Below are 9061 nucleotides of genomic sequence, written 5' to 3' on the forward strand. Positions count from 1 at the left end.
TTATGTTTTCACATATTCACTGTACCATGTCTTGATGTGTTGTTATGCATATTTCTTAAATTCCTAATGCATTTTTACATTCATATTATTTTACATATGACAGTGAACAGAAGTTTCCTTTAGAAATTAAAAAATTATCAATGAACTTATCTTCCAAGTTTCTGTGGTCTTGTTTTGGTTATGCATGTTGTCGGTTTTTACACCCAAGTGTTTAGAAAATGTGAGTTTTTCTGAATGTCTACTTTTTAAATGGTAAATAAGTTCCCAATAGTTTGCAGAATTCAATTTCATAATTGCTATCCTGTGAGAGATTTCACTGAAAAATAGTATATTGGTTAGTTTAGTTGAGTTATAAATTTTAGTCATGTATGGACATGCGGGTTGATTGTTGGCATACTGTATTACTTTCGTACTATATTTATGCATTCTGTTAAGAATACTGTTTGAAATTTACACAGTTTCAGATATTTGATTCAATTTTATAAAGAAATATTAGCAGAAATGGTGTTTGTTTGGTGTTGTGTGTGGTTTTTGTACTCTGCCGGTATTGCTCGTCACTTAAGTTTTTACATGGTTTTTAAATTTTTAATGCTTGGGAATTTTTTGGAAATAATTTGCACTGTTCAATTTAATGTGTTTGATTTTGTAAGAGGTTTCATTTTGGGAAAGCAGATTATTTGGTTCACTGCACTTAATGGTTTTTGGTGGAGGCAAATCTTGAATAGCTGTTGTTGTGTTGTGATTATTTTGAATTGCATGCTGGTGATTAACTTATTGAAGATTATGTGACATTGAAGTTGATGATTTCTACGTATGAGAAGAAGTTAAATGTTTTTGTTGATTATTATTTCATTTCTGGTAGTCTTTGTTTATATAGATTTTCCATATTTGGATTACTTGGGATATTCAATTTAATTGTTTATAATGTGATTACATCATCCTAGCAAGTGCAGTTGAAGGTGAAAGAGTGTTATTATCTCATCAACAACTTTATTTTGTAAAGATGAAGTCTGAATATTGAATGGGCATTTAGGATTCTCCCCCCCCCCCCTTTCTGATGGGAGTTATCAATGAGTGAAGGCATGTCAACTGAACTTCATATCCTATTTTTTATGAATGAAATGAAGAAATTTTGAAAAGATATCTACTTTGCTATGCTCTAACATGGAAGAAGAATGTATAGTTATATGAAGCAGTTTTATAGCAGAGAGAAGATGAAGTTTGTGTACAGTGTAAATGACAACAAAAAATCAACCTTTATTTTCAACTGAAGATAAGAGAAGACAAACTGGAACATAGATGTCACTCTTCTGAAATGATGTGTTGATCATTTTCTTCATACAAAGAGATGCTGGAAGACAACATATATGAAAGCTGTTTCAATTTTCATTCAAAGAATTTTAGTGGAAAAGACTTGTTTTGATGAAAATCCATAGGAAGCATTTCTACACTGAGTTTTCGGATAGGAGTTTGACTGATTTCACAATGTTAAATAGCATATTGTTTACTGTGTTAGGTGTTAATTCATTATTTCCATGAATAGTTAATTGTTACTATTTAAATACATGCAATTTATGAATTCTTTAGAGACTAAATGGACAGTATAGTTATGAACACTATTTAAATGCATTGTTACATCAACAATGATGCCCAGTAACAATTTATGATTCTATTATTCTTAGCTAACTGTAAGCAACAGTGAATATTGTTCTTAATACTTTTCAACACATTGTTACATCAACAATATTAAAGGCAACAATGAAGAACAAATGATATATGTGAATAATAGTATTAAAATCTCTTCATTAACAAGGTGTTTTGATTTTTGCTTCATTGAAGAAGGATCATAGTGAGGTAAGTGGATTTCTGTTTATGAATACTGTATTTGACACACTTGTAAACAAAAGAGTGTTTCGAAGATTCCACGACAACATTCAATTAACAGTGTCTGCTCCTTTTTTTTTAGGCCAAGTATGAACTGTAATAGTTTTAAAAATAGTACTTTTATGAATATTTGAGTACACTGCATTCAATATTTTTTTTCACATTAAGGATATTAAATGAATTTGAATAACTAATACAAACTTGCAATGTTTCTTCGTAGAACATTATTCATCCTTACATATTCACATACCATTTTTACCAAATGAAATTGATAGCAATTAAAATATATATATTAATTACACTTCTTTTCTATATAAGGAATCTTAATTTATTAATAATTTTTTAGATTTCATATCTTTTTTCATGTTTGAACTATGCTTTAGAATAAGATTTCTTCTGTCTCGTTGTACTGAAATGCAGTGTTATTGAATTTTAGACAAAATTTCATAAATATTTTCACAAAAAGTGTTTTAATTTGAAACACACATGATTTTAAGTGCTTTGAAGGAGGATAATAATGAGGTCAAGGGATTTAATGGTTAGAAAAGGTATCATTTTAACATTTGTGAGTAGAGAATTGTTACGAGGATTCCTCGGTCACATTCAAGTTGCAGTGTGCACTACTTATATTTAAAAAATTTGTAGATATGGCACATCAGAAAAAGAATTTTCATTGATAATAAGAGTTTTACTACATTCATAATTTTATTTACATTAAGGATAAGGTAATTTAGTTATTTTCATACAAACTTGTCATGTTTCAACACAGAATAATCTTCATCGTTACATATACACAAATCATTTTAACCAAATTTAAGAACTACCAATGAAAAAAAATGCATTACATATAATTTATAACTTTTTAAAGATTGTTAATTTAATAGGAATTTGAAGTTAATGTATCTTTTTATGTTTAATGCTTTAAAATAATAATGTTAATAGTGCACATGCATTATGTTTAAAAATAGAATTGACTTTGTTGTACTCAACTGTGCATTTATTGTATTTCAGACAAAATGTGAGAAATTTTTACACAAAAATTTATTAAATTTGAAACAAATGTAACATTGAAATGGTTATCATAATGTTTGTTTACATATATGAGAGACAATATAGGTCTGTTTGATATCAATGGTATGTGTCTGAAATGGTGAATACCATTAAATACACAATCATATAACTATTATACGTTAACTTTTTAATATAAAAACTTGCATGTGTTCTTTTCTCAATAACAAGTACATTTGACACTATTTAATTGTTATTTAAATGAATAAACCTTACAAATAACTGTGATAGTTTAGTGCGTAAGCTTCTTTCGACAAACAGTATTTACTGAATTATTGAAAATCATAACCTAGCACATTAGAAACATTTCACACATCATTAACATAAAGAAATGACAATGACTATGTTTGTTAATGTTTTGCATTAATTAAAGAATTATCATTTTACATGCAGCTTTATATGTTGTATGCACTTACATGTTTAGCATTCAGATGGTTGTTACAATGTTTGTGAACACATAAGAGACAATTTATGTCTTTTTGATATCAATGATATGTGACAGAAATGATATTGGAAATATAAACCACTCAGTATAAAAGAATGTAACTGTCTTACACGTTAACAGTTTTAATATTGAAACTTGTAAGGTCTGTTTCATGCATAATAAGTACATGTGACACTTTTTGAGTATTCTTTACATTAATAAAACTTACAAATAACTGGCATAGTTTAATATGGATGTTTGTTTCGACAAACAGAAATTTCTCACAATGTTTACACTAAAAGAAAGATAACAATTACAATGTTTATAAATGTTTTACAGAATAATCATTTTATATGGAACTTCATGTATAAGTTATATGCTCTTGTATGTTTATAGTTAACAGTTTATGAGTATTTTACTGCATTTCACATAACACTAAATGTAAAAATGGGTAAATTTCATATAGATTAAAGAATATGCTAACTTAAACATTTGATGAAACATGGGAAGCAATTAATGTATTCTTATTGTAAACACTGTATGAAGAAAGAAGAATCTTGCAGATATATTTTAATTGTAAAAAATACTATTAATAACTTCTTCATTGAATGTTCAAACTTATGCCTATATATAACACAATGTAAGTAATTTCTAATGTTCCATTTGATACAGTGTTTGCATGAACAATGAATGAAACATTTCACATGAACCAAAGAATGCATTACAACATTAAGAGAGTACAATTGTTTTGTAAGGTAAAATTACACACAGGTTGGACTTTTATAGAAACATATTTATATAACTTGTTTCAACATGTAATAAGCACTTGCATATTGCAGCTTCAAACTATATTACAGTGCAATTTACATGACATTGAACTTTAAAAACAACTTGTAATATGTAGAAACATTTCTCATTAAGTAAATAAGAAGCTGAACATAATAATATAGATACTGGATGAAACATTTGAAGAAATCTATGTATTCATTCATTGTCAATATTGTGTAAAGAAGCTATACATTAATTAGAATTGGAAATAACAATCTTCATAATGTATGCAATTTTTATACCTCTATTTAACACAATATAAATATGACATTACACTTCACGCAATGTTTACATGAATAAATACATATAAATTTTATATTAATATTAGATAGAGGTTACAATTTCAGTGTAAGGTTAAATTTCACATGTACTTAATAGTAATCATTCATCATATAAGTATTATCTATTTATATAATCTGTTTGAACAAGTAATAAACACCTATGAGTAGAATCCACAAACTGTATGTTTGTATTTAACATGAAATAAGTATGTCAGTCACATTTTGAACAAGATTAAACCTAAACAACTTGCAGTAGGAGAAAGTTATTGCATTTCACATTGTATTACAAGTAAAGAATGGGAACATTTTGCACAGTTTGAAGATGAAGCTTAGTTAAGATTAAACATTCTTTGCATGTAAATGTTGTTTGAAGAAATAGGAACCCACACATAAATTTTAGTTGGACAAAGGACTCTAAATCATTTATGTATTGGAGGTACAAGCTTTATGCCTGTATTCAACAGAATATAACATAAAATTAAACATTAACAAGAGAATGCTGTACATGAAAAAAACATTAATATTAGAAAAGGGTTACATTTACAGTGAAAGTAAACAATATACATTACAGCCAACTTGTTTGAACAAGTAATATGCATCTACAAATTGTATTTACCTGAAGATGAAGATTTCCTTACATTATAAACAACATTTAATAACTAGAACAACCTGTTATATGATGAAACATTTCACGCTGATTAAAGATGAAGCTTACAGACATACTAAGTATAATCATATGGATTCTGGATGAAATATTTGAAGAAATGTATGCATTCTTTGATTGTAAATAGTACATGAAGAATCTGCACACAAAATATAGTTGGTAATAACATTTTTATGCAGAAATTTGTGGAATTTAAAAACCATATCTTTGCATTTATAGTACAAAGTAACATTAAACATTCATTTAAGACTTGAGGTTTCTTTATACAACTGTTACCTATTCATATCATGAAGGAATACATTTATATTAAAGCTTGCACTCAATTATATGTTCAATTTAACATATTAAAAGACAGTATTTGTACTTAACTCAGTATTTACAGTAGAAATTGTTTGAATTTGAAAGACATTTCATTTTTTACACTGCTTAAAGAATTTAGAAGATACATTACACATTGTATGAAGGAAACTAAACAACTTGTGCATTCATTAACACAATTTGAAGTTCATATGAAGTATACAAGAACATTTACAGCTTTTACTTCACTAATTTGACATTCTTTACACCAAATTGAGTTCTAAATAAGAATTTCTTCAAAGAACACTTGAATTATTTCTGCGAATGCATATAAATATGAACTTTACCAGACATTTATCTTAATTTACTAGAATTTAAGTGCTTGGCCTACTTTTAGGTTTGAATCAAGTATTTAACAACATTTAAAGGCTTTATTTCATTATTTTTATAATATTAACACCAAATTGAGTTCTAAATAAAAATACATTCTGCAAATACAGGTATTTAACTTAATTTCAGCGTATTAAAACTGTATAAATTTGTATTTGAGTGAATTAACATGTTACTTGACATTTTAAATTCAGAAACGTAAACAATTTCATAAATATCAACATTTTAATAAAAATTCACAAAAAGTAATTAATGAAAAGTCAAAATGTAAACATTTTAAGGAAAAACAGAGATGCGCGATTTTCGGCAAAGTCCTAATAGGTGCACGCGATAAGGTGAAATTTTCTACTAAGTCCAACGATGTGAGAAGTCGCGTTTTTCGGCAAAGTCCACATCAGAACGCGCGATAAGGTGATAGTCGATTCGCGAGTTTTCCGTCCAAGTCCGACGATGTGAGATTATCGGCAAAGTCCTAGTCGGAACACGAGAAAGACGCCACCCGAGATTTCCTTCTAAGTGCAAATAGGGGAGAAGTCGCGATTTTCTTCAAAGTCCAATCACCGAGAAGAGCGCTAAATACTACGTCGCACTAGTTCGGCGAAACGGGTTGCCAGTGCACAATTTTTCTTATTTTCGCCCGCGGCGGCTTCTTCCGGTCGCCTGGTGGCTGGGCGAAGCGCGCGCCACTCGCGATCACGAGCGGAACATAAGGGATCGTCCGTAGCCCTATATGAGTAGCAGGTGACTGCTGGAAACAGTGGTCGATCGCGAGACAGAATGCGTTTTAAAAACGCGTCGTAATCTCGCGTACTTGTCTGAGGTTTCGGCAACGGGATTGGGTTGTTAGTACCGGTTGGCTACCTCCGGGAAAGCGGTCCTCTAACGTTGACGGTGGGTCTGTCGTGCTCGATCGGATCGGTTCTCGGTTCGTGATGGGTCGGTCGGACGCTGCCTCCGGGATCGAGGGTGTTATTCTTCTGCTACTAAGGCTGCGATCGGCGGGGAGATATTCTCCGTCTTTCCGGCCGCTTCCAAACTATCTCAGCCTCTCTGCGAGCGGCTCGGCCCCCGTGCCGTTGACGCGACGAGCAGAACCGTACTTAAAGGAATTGATTGGTTTTCTGCATCTGTGTCCAGCGCACATATCTTCTCGATGCCTCCGCACTCGCCCCGCGGCGTTGAAGCCGTCGGGGAAGTCGTGAGACTATAGAACCTCTGTAGATTGCACGGGGAATACCTACACAAAAAGCGAGATTGACTGAGGGATCCTCCGTTGTCGAGGCGTCCCCCGCGACTGAGATGGTCGCGACTCGTGAAATGTAAGGATTCGGAGTGCATTTTCCGAACGTTCTAACGAACGATGGAAGTTACCTGGTTGATCCTGCCAGTAGTCATATGCTTGTCTCAAAGATTAAGCCATGCATGTCTAAGTACATGCCGTATTAAGGCGAAACCGCGAATGGCTCATTAAATCAGTTATGGTTCCTTGGATCGTACCTTACTACTTGGATAACTGTGGCAATTCTAGAGCTAATACATGCAGCAGAGCTCCGACCTTCGGGAACGAGCGCTTTTATTAGACCAAAACCAATCGGGCCTCGTGTCCGTCTCTTGTGGTGACTCTGTATAACTTTGGGCTGATCGCACGGGCTCGTCCCGGCGACGTATCTTTCAAGTGTCTGCCTTATCAACTGTCGATGGTAGGTTACGCGCCTACCATGGTCGTAACGGGTGACGGGGAATCAGGGTTCGATTCCGGAGAGGGAGCCTGAGAAACGGCTACCACATCCAAGGAAGGCAGCAGGCGCGCAAATTACCCACTCCCAGCACGGGGAGGTAGTGACGAAAAATAACAATACGGGACTCTTTTGAGACCCCGTAATTGGAATGAGTACACTCTAAATCCTTTAACGAGGATCCATTGGAGAGCAAGTCTGGTGCCAGCAGTCGCGGTAATTCCAGCTCCAATAGCGTATATTAAAGTTGTTGCGGTTAAAAAGCTCGTAGTTGGATCTCAGCTCCGGCCGGACGGTCCGCCTACCGGTGGTTACTGTTCGCTGCCGAGCGTTCAGGGGGCTTCTGTCTATGATCTTCACCGGTTGTGGGCGGAGACCCTCACGTTTACTTTGAAAAAATTAGAGTGCTCAAAGCAGGCGCGACGCCTGAATAATTGTGCATGGAATAATGGAATAGGACCTCGGTTCTATTTTGTTGGTTTTCGGAACACGAGGTAATGATTAAGAGGGACAGACGGGGGCATTCGTATTGCGACGCTAGAGGTGAAATTCTTGGACCGTCGCAAGACGAACTACTGCGAAAGCATTTGCCAAGAATGTTTCCATTAATCAAGAACGAAAGTTAGAGGTTCGAAGGCGATCAGATACCGCCCTAGTTCTAACCATAAACGATGCCAGCCAGCGATCCGGCTGTGTTCCTCAAATGACACGCCGGGCAGCTTCCGGGAAACCAAAGCTTTTGGGTTCCGGGGGAAGTATGGTTGCAAAGCTGAAACTTAAAGGAATTGACGGAAGGGCACCACCAGAAATGGAGCCTGCGGCTTAATTTGACTCAACACGGGAAAACTTACCCGGCCCGGACACAGGAAGGATTGACAGATTAAGAGCTCTTTCTTGATTCTGTGGGTGGTGGTGCATGGCCGTTCTTAGTTGGTGGGGCGACTTGTCTGGTTAATTCCGATAACGAACGAGACTCTAGCCTACTAAATAGACGTTCCCATCCTCTTGTAGTGGGACGTTCTTCTTAGAGGGACAAGCGGCGTTTAGCCGCACGAGACAGAGCAATAACAGGTCTGGGATGCCCTTAGATGTCCGGGGCCGCACGCGCGCTACATTGAAGGAATCAGCGTGTGCTTTCCCTGTCCGAAAGGACTGGGTAACCCGTTGAACCTCCTTCGTGCTGGGGATTGGAAAGTGTAATTGATTCCATGAACGAGGAATTCCCAGTAAGCACGAGTCATCAGCTCGTGTTGATTACGTCCCTGCCCTTTGTCCACACCGCCCGTCGCTACTACCGATTGAATGATTTAGTGAGGTCTTCGGACTGGCGCTCGGATTGGCCTTTTGGTCGAGCCGGTGTGCCGGAAAGATGACCAAACTTGATCATTTAGAGGAAGTAAAAGTCGTAACAAGGTTTTCGTAGGTGAACCTGCGAAAGGATCATTAATTATAAACTATTATGTCTAAACGAGGAGCTTTTTTAAGTTCC

The 9061-nt window shown here is 34.8% G+C and overlaps 1 non-coding gene across 1 annotated transcript; it reads left to right on the forward strand.

Annotated features, from left to right (window-relative positions):
• The first annotated feature begins 7204 nt into the window (after window positions 1-7204).
• On the forward strand, window positions 7205-9018 carry LOC129961516 (small subunit ribosomal RNA). The gene has a single exon (XR_008783784.1). It is a non-coding gene; the product is annotated as a small subunit ribosomal RNA (ribosomal RNA).
• The last annotated feature ends 43 nt before the right edge of the window (window positions 9019-9061 follow it).

Source organism: Argiope bruennichi, unplaced genomic scaffold (assembly GCF_947563725.1).
Source record: "Argiope bruennichi unplaced genomic scaffold, qqArgBrue1.1 scaffold_27, whole genome shotgun sequence".
NCBI lineage: Eukaryota > Metazoa > Arthropoda > Arachnida > Araneae > Araneidae > Argiope > Argiope bruennichi.